Consider the following 23,325-nt stretch of genomic DNA (forward strand, 5'->3'; position numbering starts at 1 on the left):
CTACCAAAAGTCTGTGATTTGTCCACTCTGCATGATCAACATTTAGAAAGAGAAATCTGTTCTTACCAATCTGACCTTCTCTAGTCCATCTTGGAATGTCTCATATCTTAACCTGTCTGTCAGTGCTGCAGGAAATTAAATAATTAACCCTTGTATTGGTGAATAACAGCTAAGAAACCTCTTCCACATGCCTCATATTTCATATATTAAATGTGAATATTAGTCCCCACCACTATAAATCTAGGTCTCTCATGAGACAAAATGGTTAGTGTTAGTTGTCAACTTGGCATAATTTAGAATCAGCTCAGGACAGAGCTTCAGGGAGGGGTTGTTTACCTTGGCATTGGCCTGTGATCATGTCTGAGGAAGTAGAGAAAAAAACTTCTTCCAAAAAGCAAACAAGTGAGCATGAGTACATTCATTCTATATGTTTGTGACCATAGATAGGGTGTGTCTAGCTGTCAGATGTTCCTTACCTTGATTTCTCCACATTGAATGACGATAAGCTGAAACTGTATGCTAAGTGGGCCTCTTTCTCCCATAAGTTGCTGTTTGCCAGGTTATTTTATCACAGCAACAGAAAGGGAATTTGATCAGTGTATAGAGTTCTGTTCTCCAATAGGCTAGGTCCCCATGTTTTCTTCAAAACCAACTGCTCAACTTTCATTCCTTTACAGTCTTGACATCTCTATATTAATTGGTTCAACAGAATACATAACTTAAAAGACAGAGGACTACTGCCATAGATGGTGCTTACGATCACTCAGAGGGAAATCCCTTGACCTATAGTATTGCCCAGTGACTAAACTGAAATTTTTAGGTGGAATTAGGGAAGCTCCCACCCCGTACTCCATTGTACACTGATTTAATATTGAAGGGGTTTTTAACATTATAACCCCAACTGAGTTTTGCTCAGGATCAAGGAAACCATCAACCTTAACTAAGACTCATTATGTTAGAATCCTTTGCAGTCTAGTCCTTTCTCCCTTGCCTCTTTTTTTAAATCCCCAACATTAGAACCATTCACTACATATTTTTCTCTTACAAATTGCTAATATTCATGACTTCCTCCATCATGTCTGCAAAGGCCAACTTAACAAGAATAAGAAAGTAGAGGTATCAAAAGGCCTCCATATGGAGTTTTTGCATGGTGCCCTTATGTATTTTACTTACTCGTCAAACCCTGTTTATCACAAATTCTCACTATACTTCAATTCAATTCTTTATTAAAAATCCATGCTTTAAAGCATCTCACAGATTCTTCATTCCTTCCTGCACTATTTTCTAGTCTTCTGCTCTATAATGAATAATTTATTATCTCTTTTATAAAATAGGGTTGGCCTGTTTAACACAGTCTATGAGGCCCCTTCTCATTGTTCTGGTTTACCCTTGACACATCATCTCTTTTGCTTTCTCTTTTGCCACACTCATGTGCTTGTAGGTCTCTAATACAAAAATAACTATACATATTCTGATCATTTGGAGATGAAGATCCTCCTGACAGACAGAAGGCCCACCCTGACATTTCTGAGGTCAAAGTTCTGAATCTTCCCATTTTTACTGTGACCATAATTCAGCCACAGAAGCTTCCCCATACACCAGTCCTTGCGACTGGACTCAGCAGCTTTTGAAGAATACCGAAGACCACTACTATCATGATGGGACTCCAAGAACTTTAGTCTCATATCATCTACTTTCCATTCAGTCTCCACAACCAGAATGTAAACCCCTTGAAGCAGGGACTACCATAGTTATGTGATGTCTAATGTAGTTGCAGACATGGACTAGATTTTTAGGAAATGCTGGTGAGTGCATTGCTCCTCAGATTTCCCATCTTACTGTCTCCAAGATCAGGTGGAAAGAATCCCTTCCTGCCCTAACTGATGTAGAGAGCATCACCTCCTTGCGTATGATTCTTGGTCTGCCCTCCTGATCCCACCAGACAGCCAGGCTCACTAATATAAAATTGTGCCAGCAATTACCATCTTTAGAATTAATTTTAAATAAAACTGGGTAGGTTTGATTTTAAAGTTACTAAAAGCTAGAATGGGGACTGACCTCCATAAACAAATATTCATAAACATTGAGGGCACATAGCTTGTTATTAAAGGCTGCTGTGTTTCAGTGGGCCCCATTAAAAGATCTGTTTATGTACAGGCAGCGACTCAATTTCCACCTAAAAATATTATTATGCAAATAGTCATTTCAATATAAAATGCACACTGTGATTTGAATGTTTATTGACTTAGTTTTCTTTTAAGTATGATGATGAGATTTCACAAATTGTGAACCAGAAAGACTGATTCATGAAGAGGCTTATTACATATGGTCTTTGAAACTGCTGTCAAATTTAGTGGTGTGGTTGTTGTGGTCCACAGAATCAATAGCATGGGAATACATCAAGAAGATTTTTTTTTTTAAATCCACCTTTTCCATTTAGGGCTCGAGATTAGTCAGACATAGTTCTGTGACATTATCCTCATGAGAGGATTAAAACTAGCTTAATGTGCTCCACAAAAAAAAATTCAAATTCACTTATAAAATATATAGAAAACTATAGGAGATTGCCACTATGAATATTTTCCTAACAAGGCAAATGTAATGATACGGAACATTTGAGTCACTCCTATTTGGAAAATATATTTAAAGTTGAGCAACATTATCTGTTTTTTGCTATAATTGTATCCTCCTGTCTAGCATAGCTAGACAAGATACTTGGACCATATCATCTCATCTAATCTTCAACCGCACTGCCTTAGAGCAGCTATTAATCCTATTTACAGAAAATATTGGTGTATAAACATACTATGTAACTTGTTCATGGTATCAGAGTAAGCTTTAGGGATTAAGTTCAAATTCTAGCCTGATTTGCTATGGACAATCCAAATGGCCGTCACTTCTTTATAGCCTTTATTACTATCATTTCCCCGTTATCAGAGAGAGTTGTTTTCAGTGTTGATTGGCATACTCTTTTTGTGTAAAATTGTTAAGGTTACATTCTCAGTGTAACTGAAAACATCATTATGTGACAATCGATGACTATTCTGTGCAAAAATTGGCCAGAACATCATAGGTGATCTCTTCCCAGCATGCTTTGAGAATCTGCGTCCTCATTTCCTTAAAGAAGACACCTGAGTTCACATAGGTGAGTGAAAGATCTTAGACTGTAAATACAATCATCAGATATTCTGTAATTTGAAGAAAGGTCTGTGTTTCTGCCCCATCACCCAATGTCCCTATGATTTTAAATTGCCACTTGAAATTCTTTAAGATCCCATTTATATATTCATTTATTTTTATTTGGGAACCAGGCCTGATGACCTTTGCTACTGAATTCTCACAGGGGCTATATAATATATGAAATTTCCTACTTCACAGAATTTTACGTGTTGGAAACCTTGTAACAATTTTATAATAGGTCTGATTAATTACTTAGTAATAATCTTATTTTTAAACCCTTTGTCATTTGACTTCGCCTTTCAAATTTCTCATTGTTTCTTATGTGTCCCAAGTATAATCGGAATTATTGTTTAGTTCATGTACTTAAACCAAACAACATTCATTTAACTTCCCTTCCACACATCAAATAAATAAGAAGTAACTATTAATACAGAGCACCCATCCTGATCATGAAAAGTTTGCCCTCATCCTGATTGTATCTCTTTGCTACTGAGGTCAATACTATTACTCAAACTAATATACTATCAATTTCACCCCAATCTGCTTTCTTATAATTTGTCAGTATTTCAGGCTCTTTTCTTTCTTCCCTGAATTAATCCTGTAACCCAGTAAGTGGACAGCTCCCCTCAGCAAAACCTACTGTCCAACACTGTCTTCACAGTAACCTTGGAAGCTCATAATTCAAACAATGATAGTTTTCTGTCTTAAAATTTTCTTCATTAATCACATAGCATCATCATTTCTTTTTTACCTCCTAGGCTATCCCTGGCCTGACTCCTGTCTGATATGTCACCATCACATTACAGCTCAGCCAATATGTGATCACATTCAGTATATAATTAGCTCTTCCTATCTCACTCAGTTTTTACTGTTCTATACTTCTCACTGAAGAATTCAAATTCTGTTTTAAATGTCACCCAGAATGTTATCTCATGGTGATCTTTTTCTGATACTTGTATCCTTCCTTATGTTAGGCTGAGTTAAGTTTTCCTTGTTTTTATTTAATAGCTTGTATCTACCTTATTATTGACCTAATATCCTTGTTTGATTTGCTGAATAAATTTATTTAGTGTTCATTAAGTGTCAGGGGCTCTTCCAAGTACTTACTAATATTTTCCCATAGAACAATCAGAATAACTTATGCATGTTTTGTATTCTCATCTTTATTTTCTTTAGAAAGGCGTCTTGCACAGAGAGATTAACCATCACAGCTCTTAAGTAAGAAACAAAGCAACATTCACAGCAGATTGCTGAATGTGAGCATGTCTATGGCATATTTCAGTCATGTGAAAACTGCTGCTATTGATGTCCTAGTAGAGAATGTTTCTACTTCTATTTTGGTTTTCTTTATCCTATCAAGTATATGCTATGAAAACATAAGGGTTAAATTGATGTAGGTATCCAAATAAATAAAAATTCCATGCCATATATAAACAATTCCCTTGCCTTTTTATCTCAACTAGACAATTGTCAGTTTTGACTGTGGCCTGAAGTATATGTTGTGGGGTGAGGTTGTTGGAACAGCTTTTCTCAGGAATCTCTGCCTTCCCCCCAACAGTTTCCACACAACATTGTAGACACCACCATTCCTCTTGAAGTATAAATATAAAACAACCTCACTGATGTGTGTCACCTCATGTCCTTAGAAGAAATGGACTATAATTTTGGAAGTCTATGTCAAATCAGAAATGACCAAAGTCATTTAGAATCTAAAGGAGCATCTCAGTGGCACAGTCAAATATCTTACTACATGGTCCTTTACTTTGAAGGATAGCAACCCCACTCTTTTCACTCAGTGAACTCCAGAATTAATATTCAAGCTAAACAAACTTCACACAGAGCAGAGAGAGTTAAAAACTACATCCTTTCCTGTTAGAAATGGCATCCAATAGAGCTTTTTCTTCTTATCACTTACTTCAGTGAATGGGACATATTTTAGCCATGAGCCTTGATTTTTGCTTCTGAAAAACATTGTTAGTACATATTTCTCACAAGATTATTTGCTGGGATGTAATGTAGTACTGTATCTCGACCTTAATGATCCTTGGCATACAGTAAGTCTCCAATGGTAAACTACATGTTGTAAGAAATATGCGCTCTTCTATAGACACAATAGCTATGCCAGCATCACTGAGATGTTACCCATTTTTTGCAGGTCTATGGAAATGTGAACATTATCAGTAGCAACTTGGTAGGTTCCATGGAATCCACAGAAAGGACAGATAATCTCTTCTTGATTAATAAAGGAAATGGAAAGAAATTATTAGTTGTGCCTATGATGGTTAATTTTTATGAGCTTGCTAAAATCTAGAAACAGGAAGAGAAATTCAGTGACATGTTGTCTAAACAAAGTTGGCCTGGGGTCATGGCCTTGGTCATTACCCTTGAAAGCTATAACTGATTTGCAAGACACAGCCTAAATAAAAGAGGAGCCATTCCTTAGATTTGTGTCCTGGATTGTATAAAATAGGAGAATTTGAGCTAAGGAACAGCATAAATAATTCCTTCTTGCTCTGTTCTTGACTATGGATGTGAACAACTGGTCATGTTCTTACTGCCTTAATTTCACTACACTGGCAGAGAATAGCATGACATGTGAGCTAGAATAAATCCTTTCCCCTCTAACTTGCTTTTTTCATGGTATTTTGAAACCACAAAATGAAATGAAAGGAAGACATTTCAATTAATACCAATCAGCCAACTACTGTGGAAAAATCACAATGATAATAGAATTATGCAGGACAAAAACATGTGATAGGAGATGTCATTCTGTAAATAATTTTCTCTTATTGGTTAATGAATAAAGCACTGTTGGCCAATAGGAAAGCAAGATAGGTGGGACTAGAAGACAAGGAGGATTCAAGAAAGTAATAGGGGGAGTCAACATGCAGAGGCTGGAAAGAGCAGAGATCCGGGCCCTCTCTCTGGTAAGATGAGATCATGTGTAAATACTTAGATTAATAGAAATGGGTTAACATTTAAGACAGAGCTAGGTGATGAGAAACTAGTAACTGGCCAATACATATGCTAACTAAAAATTATATAATCCCTGTCCATAAACTGTTAACAGGCCAATGGGAGATATATACAATATAATAATCAAAAGGTAACTCTCTATGTAAGAGAAAATAAATAAATAAATAAATGCTACAGATAAAACTAATGGGGTACATTGATGTGATAACTAGGATTTTTTTTTTTTTTTTTTTTTTTTTTTTTTTTTTTGTAATCTATTAGCCTGCTTTCCCATGAGTAGACTTTCAGTTGAGAAATGTGTTGGAATGATATATGGGAAGATACTTCCAGGAAAACATGAAAGTGAAGAATAAACCAGGAAAGAAAGGAGAGGACACAAAAATGTAATATCAGGTAGAGTTTAACTTTGGCACGGTCTTAGCAATACTTTTGGGAAACATGGTTTAACTTCAGAATTGTATCTACTCTGACGTGTGGGAGCCGAAAGGCATATACTTCATATCTGTGAGTTGTTGGCTAAGTCTATAGCCCATGCTAGACTAGAATATGAATACAGAGGTACTTCAGGATTGTTGTTTATAGCTCCAGGCATTGTTGTATCTTGAAAGTCACCTTGCGGTAAGAGATATGGATACTGACCTTGGGGAGGGAAAGCTCAATGATAGTTTGTTTGTACAAAGGAAATGGAAGTCCACCATGTCAGGGCAGAGCAAATGCGGTTTCTTATTAGATGACTTTAAGCCAACACTGAAAGTTAAGGATTTAGTCTTGTGAAGAACAAGAAGGTGCATTTTCCACAAGGCACTACTTGTGGGAGACACTGAAAATAACAGTGTGTTGAAAGGATTAAAGAGACATAGGGAAGACTATTAAGTGTAGGCAAAAAATGTTCTAAAACTTGAGAGATTTTCAGTGCTGTATAGTAATTAATTCTTAATCTCATTATTCTACCTGGAAGAAAAACTCTTTAAGACTTGGAGCTAAACCACTTATACATTTCAGGATGTCCCTGAATTGTTCACAAGATTTGCAAGTCCCCTTCCTATCCAAGCTTAAATAAGCAGCTAAAGGAGTAATGGGCATGAGACTGTCCAATCAGCAAGGTGCACCTGCTAGTGTCTCTTGCCTATAGAGTAGACTGCAAGTCATATAGGAGTTCTAGGAATACAGATTTCATCAGTTGTGTGGAATTTTGGAGGTGCCTTTGAGTCATTTATGCATTTTTAAATATTCTCTCACCTATGGTCATATAATAACCAGAATAAACTAATTGATTCAACAAGTTGGAGACATTTGTCATTTGTTCGTATCTTGGGTAAGTTAGCATTCATTACTCTGTACCCAAGAAAATCACACAACACTGGATCCAGAAATTTGTAGGCCTTATACAGTGATTCATATTTATTCTAAGCACACAGTAAGTTGTTATTAGAAGGCTTTAACTGACTTCACTTTAGTCTGTTTAGGAAAATCACACTAACCACTATATGGGGAGTATATTGGAGGAAGGGAGTAAAGAAACAAAACAAAACAAAACAAAAACCAAGACTTCATTGTTTACTCGAATATCTCCCTCTAAGTGAGACATAATAAAGCATTAGGTAAGAGAAAAAAAAAAACAGTGACATTGGGACAAATGGCAAGAAATAGTGTGTATTGTATAGGGCAGATTACAGAACTCACTAATGAATGAAAAATGGGTGAATGCAGAATATTGCAGAATGTAAGGAGTTGAATATATGTTTGGATTCCTGAAAAGATGGGATAGCCATTCATTAAAACTTGAGAGAATAAAAGTGAGTAAGAAAAGTCAGATTAGCACAGTGCTAACATGTTACTTTCCAGTGTTATATCTAATCTATAATTCTTGGTCATGCTCATTGGAAAGGAGCATGTGGATATCCAAAGACCTTCAAATGTTAGACATGAGTGTTTTAAAATGGACAGTGGTACAAAAACTATGCTCATTTAGTGGAGACAATATGTAGAATCATGTTTAATTTTTCCTACCTAGCAATGCAGTTAAGACATTCCCTCATGATGCTTATAATAGCAAAAGACACAGATATTCAATTATATTATGTTAGCTATGATTTTGTATATTGTTGTTTATACTTTTATTTTTCCACTTTGTCAACAAAATCCCATATGAGTCTCCTCCTTTTGATATATTGGCTGAAGACTGAACCTAAGTCCCTGGGAGGCTAAGCATATACTCTAACAAGGAGACACATCCCCAGTCTGAAACATGTTTTTTGATTTGCAACAGTTACAAATTGTACTTTTACTTTGGAATAAACTGCTTTCAAGGCAAATGTCTGCAATTGGTTCATTGGATGCTGGTAACTTTAGATGTATGCAAATCTGATTACTGAATAATACCAAGGAAACCACCTTAATAGTGTACAGGGTGTGCCAACAGATTCATATATTCAACAAAATCCTTTTTGAAAAGGAAAGTTGTTCCTTTCTTTCATTAGTAATGGGTCGCATTTCAGTTCTGCTTCTGGTACAATATCATTTGTTTTCTGTATTTGAAGCTCATTATTGAACCAAAGCCAACATCCCTTCAGTGTTTTTACCAAAGAGTATTGATATTATTCTTCACTGTCTGATGTAAGAAGATATGTGGAAATAAAAATTATTCTCTGTATAAGTAGATCAGACCATATTAGGCATAGTAGACCCAATGGGTACAAGTGAAGTTATAGAAACTTGTGGATTGAGTGATGCTCTGCCAACTGAAATATATTGATGAAAATGTTTGTACAGAAAGAGTAGCAGAGGGCTCTGTCAAAGATCTAAAGTCATTATTCATTATAACATAGTTGACCAAAGAGTTCAGAGCATGGCATAGAATGTGTTGCAGTAGTACTTGGACTGACTGTATGCTTCACTCTGCATAAGGAACACAACCATTCTATACTGCTCATGTCCACTGTTAAGGAAAACAATCTATGATATAGTTAAAGGACAAATTCCACTCAGAGGCCACTATGAATGTGAATGCTTGAAGTACAGTGTCTGGAATGAGTCTAGGACTATTTCTAGATTCAGCAAAGTACTGTGCCTATGCAAGTAATCTTTATCTAATAAGGGCAATAAATGATTATGTGGAGGCTATAAACAACCCAAGTTCAAGTCCCTCATCCAGTTGATGGATGTTGTCCTTCTGTGTATATGTTTATCTTCTTTGTTGATGAATAAAATAGAACATCCAGTGGGTTCCCCTAGCTCAAAAACACATGTTATCCATTTCACTTAGATATACTGAACTTTCAACATTACACAACTAAAATTCTGTGTTAAATTTAGTGTACTTTATTATTACAGGACTCAAAAATATTCACTTTATTAGCAGTTGTGCATGGATCACAGAGGAGACTTGATGTACATACATATATATATACAATGTATATATATATGTGTGTGTATGGATGTATGCGCATGTATGTGTGTGTGTGTGTGTGTGTGGTGTGTGTGTGCGTACATACAAATGAAATATTGATCTTAGTTGTAGTTAATGGAATTTAAGTAATAACTATTCAACAGTGCATTTGAATACAAAAATATTTCAAATAAACTCGTGAGACTAATTAGGAAAGGGCGCTAAAACCAAAAGAATACTCTCTAGTTCGAAAGAGACTCACATGCTACACTGCTACTGAATCAGACTCAAATCTCTCAGACATGATTCCTGATCATTGCATCTTCTTCAGTTAAATTATAAATGATGCCCCTAAGTCTTTATTAAAATCAATGTTTATTTTAATTATTTTTAAAAATTAAAATGTTTTCATCATTTCTTTTCTTTTCTCTTCCAAATGCCCCCTCTGGGTATCTGCCTCCTTGCTTTCCCTCAAATTCATGTATGTACATGTGTATACGTATATGTGTGTGTTTGTAAATTTAATCTGCTCAGTCCATATAGTGTTACTTTCATATGGTTTGAGCACTAATAACTTGTTGTTAGATAATCAATTGTTGTACTCTTCCTAGGAGAAGACTACTTTTTCATTTCAGAATGTTTAGTTGCTTATAGTTTCTTTGTCTCAGGTTGGGATTTTTGAGAGTACCTCCCATGTTAGCCTGTCTATTGGTGTCATTCTTATTGACGTCTTGTTTAGGCATACATGTTTCTGAGAGTTCATGGGTGTTGTAGTCTATGAAATTACTCTGAGACCCAGTGTCACAGCAGACTCCCTGTTCTTCTGGCTCACATAATCTTTCTGCATTCTCTTCCATAGTGTTCCCTGAGTCTAAGGTACAAAGAGCTCTATATCATTAAGGATCTTCAGCTTCAAAGTGATAAATGATTGAGGTCTGACGACAAAATAATAATTGGATCCCTTTGCATATAGCATTCATTTGTGTAGAAATCAGACATGCTGTTCTTAAAGAACTTTACTGTTAATACTCAGTCTTCAGATGGGATTCTCTTGAATGGGAGATTAGAGCAGGTTTTTAGTGTTTGACTAAAAGGATGGTGGCAGCTAAAACCCAGGGGGATAACCTAGGTGAGTCAAAGAGAACCATGGTTAACCTAGAAAAGACAAAGCTTTATCCCTGACGTGGCTGTCTTTCTTACCTGGTGGTAAAGCACGTTATACAGGGGCTGCTGGATTCATTGTTGTACTGATCATTCTCAGAACAGGATTGCCAAAGAGGATGGATGGAACTTTGGGGAAACAACTTGATTTCTTATATTAAATTCATCACCAAAGGCATAAAATAACTTGTGGCTGGGAGAATGGAGGGCAGTGAAAAGACTGGAGGTGAAATTACATAGCATGAAGTTGGAAACTGGGAACATGCAAAATGGAGGAACTGGCGCCTGTTTGTCAGCAGTCTTCAAAGCACTTGCCGGTCTGTTGCTTTTAACCATTTTCACTAGGCTGATCTCACAGTCCGAATCTTCAACTCTTGACGGCAGTCTTTCAGGGATATGCTGCAAAGCATTCACAGAAGCAGGAGTAGAAAACGACCGACCCTCCCACCTGCTCTCCCTACACTCCCAACATACCTGCTACCCTACCTGATGTACTCTGTATGTGTACAGAAATGTGAATAAATCCACTGGATCATGCATCCACTGGAACATGAGTGATCCACTAGTGGTCATACCCCTAAAGAGTGGCTACTCCTCCCTGAGCCATTCTCAACTGCAAATATTTCTTCAGTGACTGACGGAGCCCCATGAGTTCCACCACCACGCAAGATAGGATTTTGACTGGCTCCATTCTGTGCAGGTCTTGAGCAGACAAACACAGCTAGTGTGAGTGCAACAGCCATGTCGTGTTCAGATCACAAGTTTGAGAGCATTCCTCCAATCCTCCAGCTCTTCTTTGGAATTCAGATGTTGCATGTCATAGGTTTTGCATGAAATACAGGAAATTGATAGCCCTGGGTTCACATTTCAGTTTAATGGGAAGCCTTAAATATAAGGAAGTATTTGGTGATATTCTAAACATGGTTAATCACCGCCTCCAAAATCAGGACATTAGTTGTACCTACCTCATAGAATTACAAATTACAAGTAATTACTAATTATTTTAAGTAAGACCTGAAATATGATAAGCACTCAAAAATGTTTGCCATTTTTTTACCATCATCAGCATCACTACTCTTTTTTTGTCATTAATATCAATTGGAATTTACGGAAAAAAAAAAACTATACAGTTCTGTCTGGGGATTTCATAACTTAGTGAAACGAAACAAGAAACCTTGGAAGTTGATTGAAAATTTTATGTCTTTATGCCTATGAAGGAATATTTCATTATCGTGAGTCTGATAGGCTAAACACATTCCGCTCTGAATAGGGGAAGCATTGTAAGTTTCGAAGCAAAGAGAGACAGATAACACTGGTAAGGAGCAATCTCAGCCTGGCTAGAATTGTGCTTTATTCTGAGAATTCAAAACAGAGGTCAGGATACAAGGCCACTGAAACACATTGAAATGCTCAAGGAATGGACAACATGGGAAAAGTAAAGTTAACAAGAGTTTTAGAGCTATTGATTTTGGGACCTATTTCCTCAACTCAATAGTCCACTTCTAATCCTGGGAGTATTAAAAATTTTCATATATAAGCCATGTATTTCTATTCCTTTTCTAACTTAAAAGACATGATATTCTTTGCCTCTCCTCTTGGAAGCTGTCAGGATTTTATCATAACCTAAATTTTTTTCTTATTCACTAATAAAATTGCCCCTGAACAAAAGGAAGAAAAAGAAAATAAAAGTCACTGAGCTGTTAAGAATTTTTATCTTAAGGAAATATGAAACAGATTAGGAATTACTTCAGGCTATAATTTATTTTCTCACTAACAATAAATTCCATTTTATAAGTACAAAGTCCATGAAAAACTGATAAGTAGGTCACCAATTATCAAAACAGCAGGATCACGGTTACTCTAGCTTCTATGTGCATGGTAGGATTACTCTGAATTTTTTGAAGTCCTACAGCAACTATTTCAGAAATTTATTCAGTTGAATATTTATTATGCTCTTAGTCTGTACTAGGAAATATCAGAGTATTATTATCCAAACTCTATGTTTACCATTTTTCCTCTCACGTTGAACCCCATATTACTGGCTCATGGCTCATGACCTGCTCACACTTAGCATATGATTATTAATACATCAACTGGAGGATGTTTACTTAAGTGTGTTCCTAGGTGGTGGGCATGGTAGGGCATACCTCTAATTCTAATTCTAACCTAAGAAAGATGACTGTCATTGAAAGCCAGCTTGAATTATATACATAGTCTGTGAGTGAGTAAAGCAAAACAGAGCAAATCTAACTAACTCACTATAGTTATCCATAGGTGATATAGGACAAGAAGTCCAAACTCTATTATTTTATGTCTACTCTGAGAATAAAGTTAAGTGAGGGATACGAATTTTGAAAAGCTAAAATTCCTTCTGGAACTTTCTATTTGTACCATTGTAATACAACTTTAATAGATGAAAAAAAATAATTGATTCTGTGGACAAACTCATTAAAAGCAGCTAAGAAAATTCAAAGGATGTGGGACAATTAGATCAAAGGTAGGACAAACTTCCCTAAATCATCATGACTATTTTAACTCCGTATCTTGAGCATGTCTTACAGCTTTTAGACAGCCAACTAAACATACAATTTTTAAATGAATTTTAAAGAGCAGTGACTAGAGTACCACATTTTCTTACCTGAACAGCCCACTGTCTCTCCTTGGCATTTGTTAGTAAATCCAAACTCCTTTATTGCCAGAGTGTGAAAGAACACCCCAATTCCACTACTTACCTTGTGAGAATTACCATGACCTTCTCCCTTACCTTTTGACATTCAGAGTTTGGGATGATCTGTAAGGTCCTGTTCATAGAATAATTTCTCTGAGAATTAATGATTTTTCTTGTCAACTAAGCTCTATACCAAGACACCTCCATATGTCACTGCCTCGAGTGTGTCTTATGATCCTGCTTCCTCAATATATAATTTACTCCTTTAGGGTTGTTTAACATGTTGTATAGCTACTATCACTTAAGAGAGAGCTGCATTAGGACAGTACTAGACTAGGGTATGCTCAGTGTTGTGTCCTCAGTAGCTAGAGAGTGGTAAGGTAATAAGCATCCAGGATAGCATAAGCACTTGGTTTATGTAAAATGGGTTTATGCATGAATGGAACAAATGAGTATCAACACATGTCCTTATACTATTTGCAGTTTTAAAACAGTAACCTGTCATCATCACCTTTCACTTTTCTAGCTCTGGGCACGTGTTAGATAGATGCTCCACGTGTGTCTGTTGAGAGACTGTGTCCTGATAGTGGACCTCACATTTTTTGAGCCTGTATAACATTGTACCAGTTTTTAAATTTCTCCTAGGTTCTAAAATTGTTAAGGGATTTGATAAAGCAGAGCCAAAGAACAGGGAAAAAGTAAAGAAAAAAAAAAAAAAAAGGCAAAACAAGAGGGAGAGAAAGAGAAAGGTCGAATGTCCCTGAGGCTAAGGGAGGGAGGCTGGAGAGTTAACTTTCTGAAGAAGCAAGTGCTGAGCTGAACTGAACATCAACAAATGGATTCTGCCTGAAGATGGACTTTGATAACTTTGAAGAGAGTGGCGTCAAGAGGAAATGGGGAAAAAATTAAGGCAGGGGACATCAAAAATAAGGGAGATTATTTAGGCTAGCACAATAATACTCTTTGGGTTCAGATATTTCTTGGAAATTGGTTTGCAGCTCGAACACATCTGAACAAAGGTGGTGAGAGAATTGTTGCAGGAAATCAAGCTTGCTCTTGGGGACAGTGGCTCTTGAGCACAGAGCTGCGATGAGCAGGAATAGAGCCGCCTGGTTCCTTTTACCACTTTGGAAAAGACGGGCAATGTGAAGAAGCAGCACAGGAGACTGGATGGAGGGATTGGCACTTGTTAAAGCTGTCGTGGGCTCAATGTGGGGATGAGGCACAGCAGACAGCCACATATCCAAAGGCAAAGATGCCTGAACATTTCCCTGAAAGCTGACGCAATCCAGCAATGAGTGGCAGTCCCTGTCCAGCAGATGTGTGAGGATGCCAGGGATTCTGTTAGAAGACAAAGTCAAAGGGACAGTGGTCCTGCAGGGACTAGGCCTTAAAAAGACGAGAGTCAGAGGAAAGGCTCTAAAAGTTAATGAGCAAAACTGCATTGGTTGTTATTTGAATTTTCCCCATGAATATGTTATAAAGGACCTTACCTTCCTCTTCACAGGATTACTTCTGTGAATAAGGATTTCCATCATTTGAGAAGGTTCAAAGAGGTAACGTGCACAAAGCACTCAAAAATAACAAGTAATAGGGAGAGATTCAAAGGAAATCATATTTCTAAGACTTAATTCATATTTTACTTGCCAACTAAGAATAGAATGAAAAATGGCTAACACGAGAGTCTTTGGAGAAATGATTTGAAGTGACTCATCATGCATGATCATTCCTAAGGGAATAGGGGCCTGTAATTAATGACAGATAAGAGGATACATGTCTGTAGTAAGCCCATGGCTCTCTTTAAAGCAGTCACAATTCACACTGAGAATGGCCTTGAGAACTGTTCTATTCGCCACAGAGTAGCTTAGTTGTCCAGTGCTGTACAGTTGTGTTGATGTGATAGATACATTTCATCATCTACATCAAGACTCAAAGTACAGTCTACTTAATAAATACCTAAGAAATATTTTCTCTATATATGTACAAACATGGGTGTATATATGTGAGTATGTGTGTGTGTGTGTTTACCTGTTCGTGTATGTATACATGTATTCATGACTCTATATTAAACAGGAAAATTCATACTGTAGTGCATTCACCACTCTGTCCAGTTCTACAGGCTGAATACCTCAAAAAGAAAATACAGATTCATAGGGCGTTGTTCCTTATTTCTCTCTTCTACCCTCTCTGGGTAACCAGAATTCATAGTCTGTATCTTGCCTTTTATGGATCTAGATATTTTACATAAGGGATTGTAAGAACATGTGACCTTGGATGACTACATTTTCCCTTAATATTTTTGATATTCACTTAGGTTATAACACACTAATCATGCCTACCATTCCCCCCATGACTAAGTCTATCACATAACTTCCATACATCTGTTTACCCATTTGATCCTTACAAAACTGCATTAGTGATCACATGCTTACATCAACTCGTAAAAGCATCTTTAGTAAGTGGCCTGTGTCAAAGATTCTGGCTTTACCCACCTACAGTGAATGGATGGATTTTCAGTAGAGGGAGAGTAGAACATCTGTTTAAAGTATTGGTAAAAGTTTAGAATTGCTGTGTTATTTCAGTACTCTTCAGTAAACAAAATCATTTTATATGACTGATGTAACATCTCTCCTGAAGGTTCATATATAGATGCTTTTCAATAATGCAGGCCTGGTAGCTAGAGGAAGGGCACTGTTTCCAGACAAATCAAAATTAAGTGGCCCAAGTGCTATTCCATGTCAAATGCAGACTCAGTACCTGAAGTAATAAATAATCTACTGAGACATAGTCTACCCTCTTCTTCCCAGATTTCTTTCCCCAAGAGCAAGGTAAAGGGTTACACATTTTGTATCGTTTGGGTGAATAATGAATTTGAAGGCACCACAGAAAAAAAAGAGTCTCAGAGGCCCCTCACAGTGATCTAAGAAGGGGTGTCAGGATTTGTCAAAGCTACGTGTGAATAATGTTCAGGGTAAAAAGAGAAGAATTTGCTATGGCAATTATTTTAATGAAAGAAGCACTCAGTGTCAGGTCTACACATCATTCTACCCAGGAAGCTCACTGATGTCTCAGAGAGGTGTGAATGGGTCTTTTGATGGGAAGCTTTGTACTTCTGTAAAAGCGTACTTATGAGAAGTTCAAAGTGCCTTCTGTGGCCTTTCTGAGTCTCTTTCAACCTCTTTGTGGGATAGATGGCAAATGTTATTCTCATCTTTCAGATGATAGGAAAGTTGAAATGCCCAGAGGTTAAGTGTGTGCTCCACATTCATCTTTCAGATTTCGAGGGCAGGACCCAAGGCTTACTTCCAGAAAGGGCATCTAGTTGGCTTTGTCACCTCCCTGCCCTTTGTCACAAGGTTGGCATATAATGGTTACAAAGAGCTCTAGGTAATCCAACAAAAGAAGAGGCATATTTTAAGTTAAGAACTGTCAAATGCCCAGACTGTGGTTTGTGTTGTTGGGTCATGATGATGTAATTATACTCACAATATGGAGGGTTTTTTCCCCACATTTGTTTTATAACTTATTTCTTAGGAATAATACAGTCATATTGATATCATGAGGTCTTCATAGGTATCTTGGTAACATGGAAAGTTATCTTTATCTTAACATTCACGTCGTCTTCATATGGAATATATTACAAAGTGACCTTAAGCATATTGTCTGTTTAGCAGATAACAAAGGTAATGGGCTTAAATATGATGTATAATTACTCCTGAGATAAAACTTATAGTAATAATATTGGTGAGCACTTTATTCATTAAGCAACTTATTCTCACATTTTGCATCACCTTAATTAATGCCTTGATGTCGTAAGTACTAGCTGACTATCAGAATTTCTGTGCATTTTTGTTTATAGATTAAGTTAAAAAGTGGTATATTAAAATAAAAATGAAGTTAATAAATTAAATAAAGTTAGCATTTACATGGAGAAGAATTTATTAAGAAAATTAAAAAATAAAAAACTCCTTTCACTTCTTAATTTTCCTACAACTTTCTAGATCATACTGTGCAACATTTTAATGATGTTGCATATGTCTTTCAAGTATAGGATCTATTTCTTCCATAAATAACTTTGAATTTAATTTCTAGTATTACATTCTATTCTATTCTTCAGTCAGGACTCACTCATTGAGTCAAGTCATCTAGTGTCATATCTTTAAAAAGCTAGTTCCTCAAAAGTTTTGAAAACCTGTAACATCCTTGTACATATGCAATTTTGTTCTGAAAAAAATTGACAATATGTTTGTAATACTGTACAACTGTATTATATATAAAATACATGTAACATACAAAGCTATGTGAATATAATATATAAATTTAAAACATATTTCATAAAATTTAACAATGCTATATACATAATGCTAGTTTTTTTTTTTTTTTTTTTTTTTTTTTTTTTTTTTTGATACAATGCTATTGGCCTGGTACTTGTTTCTTATTGGCTAGCTCTGTCTTAACTATTAACCCATTTCTGCTGATCTATGTATTTCTCTTACTGGGGAGCAGGCCGGCATACTGCTTTCTCCAGACTCTCTATCTTGACTCCCATAATGCTAGTTTTTATCAAGAGATTTAAAACATAAACATGACCTCCCAGTTCTAGCACTAAGAACCTTCTGGATTAGTGTCTCTTATAATTAATGGCTGCTGACCATCTTTTTAAGCCAAACAACTAATTCTGACTCCAGTTACTATTAAATACTCCTTCCCAGCAGGCTGTTATCCAAGCATATAAAGATCTATTTCTAGTCTGTAATGTACAAGGAAATTTAATTTCTAGAAGTCATAAAAACCATATCTATTTTATATATTCATGCAATGAAAAGAGAGTTAGTTTATGAATCCATTATCCCTTATATTCCTTTAGATAAGTATGGGTAAGTTCAGAAAAACAATCAGTTCCGGCTTCATGGGATGAACATTTTACAGTAACTAGTAATTAATAGGGTAAGGGTGAATTAAGCATCCACCAAAGAGAAATGTTCATTCTCATTTACATAAAGCTAAATATGCAAAAAAAATCTAAATGTGATAAAAACTGTACTGTAACTACATGGAATACATTTTTGACTGTGTGGAACAGTCCTAGATGTTTGGGGAATTTGTATTATGATTATCAAAATTTTGTACAGAAATGTGCTTGAAATTTGAGCAAGAGTAAATTGTCTGGATACTTTCTCAATGATCAAATGGGGACTTGGAATTCTTTTTGGACAAATACAATGTGAGAAAGAACTAGAATGTTTCAGCCTTTCTCGTGTTTGTTGTTCTTGAAGAGCTATCGAGAACTCACCAGTCTTACCATCCCTTATGAAAAAAGTCATCACAGGAAAATTACTGCCACACAGCAGTGCTCTCAGCTATTGGGACAGTATTATGCTTGGATGCAATAAATAAGCAGCTAACTATTTATTATTATTAAATACTTACAGGGTCAATCATAGGAAAATAACATCCAGTCCTTACTTAGCATAATCCCTGTTGCTCATATGCTTGTTTTCCATTAACAAACATTTGATACATTTAGACCTCTGTGCTGACTGAAAAATAGAACAATTTTAAAAGGCAATTACTGTGAATTGTAGCAATCTAAAAATTTCACGTGATTCAACTTTAATATGTTTAGCTTAAAGGAACATGTGAAGTTTAGGATACTGAGACAAAATGAAAAGGAAGAGTCACCCAAGTGGAAACGTTAGATTGCTTCAGAGGTCAACAAGTGGAGTGAAGGATCCAATTCCTAGGTTTCATGACATCTGGAGCTACCTTGATGAGGGCAGAGAATCAGCTATAGTTTTCTTCTATAACAGAGTTCAGGTTCAGGACTTGCAGCCAGATATAAGTTCATGATCCAACAGGACTAATCATTAAACAAGGGGAGGGATCCCTCTCCAGTTCAACGTCAATGTTTTTGAAGTATTTTGTAACATCTTAAATATAAAAATTAATAACACAAAATTATAAAATGACCAGGAAGTTTACTTCGTCCTGACTATGAGGGGATTGGCATAGTGTGGACACAAAAGCTCAGTAAAGTGCTCTCCATCTTTTCACTCCTCACATACTGAAAACATCTGTGGGCTGACAGTAGTTAGTCATCCCTAGATGGCAGCCCGGGGTCTCTTCTTTGAAAATCTTCTGTTGATAAACAGAGTAGGTAAACAAGAAAGGAAAGAGGAGATAAGCACACTTCAATGCTTAACCCTTACTGCAGACTTGGTGTGTATTGTTGAAGCTTTGCACATGATGGATGCCAGTTGCCATAGCATCCATCTTAATGAAGATAGCAGGGTTCAAGATCCAGTGTGGGTTCTTTGTACTCACTCTCAACCCATCACCTCTTGTTGGTACTAACTTAGAAGAAGGCATAGTGAGGCAGGGCGGTTTCAACCTCAGTGTTTCCCCTTTAAAAGCATGAATTCTTTTTCTCTTCTCAACTTTCTGTTGTCCTAATCTGTTTTGCCTTCTGTGAGGTATCACCTACCTATCACTCATCTATAGATGCTTCTACATTTATTTCTGTCATTCCCACATTCCATTGTTCTATCCATATGTTAGGATAGAGGAGTAGAAGGTTTGATACTTTATTTGCACATTAAAGGCAAAAATTCAGCCCTTTTCTGCCACTGATTTGACCTTAACTGTAAAATCTCATAAATCTCGTATTCTGGACTGTAGTATTAAGATTTTATTTTTTCTCATTTAAACTGAAAGGAAAATTTAGTCGCTTTATTTCAGAGAAAGTACCCATCAGTTACTGAGGATTTCCTTTTGCCAGTTGTGTTGTCGCCACCAGGAATATAACAAAAGCTCTGGCTTTAACATTAGTAGATTGCAATTTGCTGTCCTATTTAAACATTTAGTGGATGTTTGGCTTTGCAAATGTTTTAACCTCTTTGACTCCTAGTCCTTCAATGGACTTTCAACAAAAAAAAAAAAATGTACTTATGTGACAACATGACTTTTAGGTAAGGGAAAGTGTACTTATTTAGCCATTGCACTGTTCCTGGGCCACTTAAATTTTGTCAAAACAGGGTATGAAAGTACCCCTTTTCTGAAGTGATTTCACGTAACATCTATGGTAAGAGGAAATTAATCATAGTAGGTCAGTTAGCTGTCGAAAACTAGGAACTGCGGAGAGACATATATTCATTTTTACTACCACTATGGAGATTTGTCTATTTAAAATAAAATTAGTCATGTAAATGCCACCAAGTATTCAGGTATCAATTATTCAGATACTGACACTTGAGGCAGTCTTTGAATAACCTGATATCCACGGTCACACCTGGCTCTGGCACACTTCTATTCACATAAGGGGTTAGGGAGCATGCTCACTGACACTGAACAGAGCTAACTGTCACATGAACTGACAGGCTCCTGCAGGCACTGGGGTGTCTGGCCCTTCAACCTTCAGTCTTGTGCATATCATCTTTCTATGTCTTTGTGCCAATGTCCCTCTCCAGACATACTGTGACATATTTCTAAAGACTAACACCTAGAGAATATATTTTACCTGACAGAGATCCATGCTCTTCAGCTTTAATATTTTGTACCAAGCAAAACCAAGTCATATTCCTAATGTGTAAAATCCCACCACTTTGCTCAGTATCCAAGTCCACACTGTGCAGTAATGACTGACAGTCAATAGTCAACTGCAGAAGAGTGGGGGCTGCTCACCATTGGCTATCTGACCTTAAAACAAATTTCTTATCCTTTATGCTTTTATCCCACGTAATAGAAAATAGTTGGATTAGGTGATCTAAATTGTATCTTCCAATTCTAAAATTCTCTAACCCTTGGAAACAACTAATCTCTCTTACTGTTTTTTTTTTTCTTCCTCTTCTTCTTCTTCTCCTCCTCCTCCTCCTTTTAAATCCAAACTTGCTGATTTAAGGAAAAGTCTTCAAGTCAGAACATCCAGATTGTTAGTAATATAATCCTTATCCCTAGGGTTTCCTGTAAGAAATAATTAATAAATAATGTGGAAAAACTTAGAAGAAAGACTAAAGACATGGGCTTTTATTATATTTTCATATTACATTTTAAATGGTGATATTGAATGTTTAATGTTCACTTACAAGCCAAATTCTTTTACTGATTATTTTTTTAAAAAATATTATGTCCAATTTGACATTATCCTTTCTCTTGAGAAGTTCTGCTTTCTATCTTTTGCTCAGATTTTTCGGTAAAACTTTTCACTTGCTTACTCTGTCTGTGGCAATGGGTTTGTAATTTGGCAATTTCAAGACACAAGGACAGGAGGACTGTCATTGTGAAATCCTCTTCACTTCCCACCCTCCCATGATTGACATGAGCCTTGGTGAAGAACAAGCACATCTCAGGGGTAGTTACAGGAAATCAGATGTTTTGATTCTGTGGCCTAAACTAAAAATGCTCTGCTATTGATTTTAGGCATTACATCTTAAAAGATGGCCAATCAACACAGAGTAGAGTGCCAAAATTTTCCCAAAGGTAAATACTTAACAATTAAACACCACTTCACAAAATTGGCTGAGACCTTGAGTTTTTATAGGGATGCTCCAGACTTCAGCCATGATTGCAGCTGTCCACATCAATCAATGGCAGACTCATGCCACTGTGACCTTGACACATCCATATGTTGGGAGGATCGATCCTTCTTGCCTGCCTCATGTACATCTTTGACACATTTGTTTAGTTTGCTCTATCTCTCTGATATATATATATATATATATATATATATGTGTGTGTGTGTGTGTGTGTGTGTGTGTGTGTGTGTGTGTGTGTGTGTATGTGTATGTGTATGTGTATGTGTATATGTATATGTATATGTATATGACTCAATACATTGTACCCATTTTCTCTTTCTTTTGTGAAGCTCTGCATTTATTGGAAAAAGTCTCCACCTCCCACTTCCCCCTCTAATTTCTCTCATGTTCTCTTGTCCCTCCCACTCCTTCTTAAGCTCATTTGTAACAATTATAACTAACAGAAGAAAAAGACTAGAAATTTTCAATTATTTTCTCTTGTTCTATAATGAAATAACATAAACTCTGTAGCTGTTTTAAACTCGAATAGATAAATAATAAACAAACTCCTAGTCTTTGTTCAGTAAGTCCAGGCAAAGCTAGGAGATCTCTGATTGGGGTAGAATAAAGCCTCAGGTCTTGCTGCAGTAGCAAGCAAGATGTTCACCAGGATTGGGTTGGATCTAAAGTCTTTCTTGAGGAAGGATCTGTTTTACAGCTCATGTTGATAGTGACATTTATTTCCTAGAATTATTAAGTTAATGGCAGATGGTTTCTTCATAACCAGAGAGAGAAAGCTGTGTCAGTGTGGAGGAGCTTAGAAGAGAACAAAGGAGTCCTTCTAGACTCATAGTTGTCAATGTGTACCTCTATCTCCTAGATACACTGAAGTATGAGGTCAGTTTTCTATCCAGGCTTTGGTAAGGGATTATGTTAAGAGGGTAAAATCAGCAGGTGAGGGTCAGAACATGGCTTGAAAGGATTCTACTTGTAGATCAATTAGTATTCATGAAATAATTATTTATCTGTGATAGTTTGATTGTGTTTTGACAAATAGAGCAAGGTTGGAGTCATAGGATGGAACTAGCTGCTGTCTGACCAAAATTAACCACAGAGATTTTGGAGGACTATAGACAGACAGGACAAGAAGTAGTAAGGTGGAGCTAAGACGGATCTAGGCCCTTTCGGGGAAGGAATGTAGCAAGTAGGAGAGGACTTGTGCCTTCCCTGCTTCTCTGATCCTTCAGGTTTTTACCACAATATCTGACTCTTGTTTTTATTGGGAAAGAATCATTAGAATAATGCTTAAATTATTAAATGACACTTATAATGCAAAACAGAATATATAAGGTGATTAAAATAATAAACCAAACCAAAGATTAGAGTGTAAACCAAACTATTTATTCCTAAGTTAAGCGAGTATATTAGTCACTTTTATGTGG

General features: G+C 36.4%; 1 protein-coding gene across 5 annotated transcripts in view; it reads left to right on the top strand.

Annotated features, from left to right (window-relative positions):
- The window catches only part of Kcnip4 (potassium voltage-gated channel interacting protein 4), a 998,325-nt gene that overhangs the window by 594,266 nt on the left and 380,734 nt on the right, over nt 1-23,325 (top strand). The gene's annotated exons all lie outside the window — the stretch shown is intronic.

Source organism: Phodopus roborovskii, unplaced genomic scaffold (assembly GCF_943737965.1).
Source record: "Phodopus roborovskii unplaced genomic scaffold, PHOROB, whole genome shotgun sequence".
Classification (NCBI taxonomy): Eukaryota; Metazoa; Chordata; class Mammalia; order Rodentia; family Cricetidae; genus Phodopus; species Phodopus roborovskii.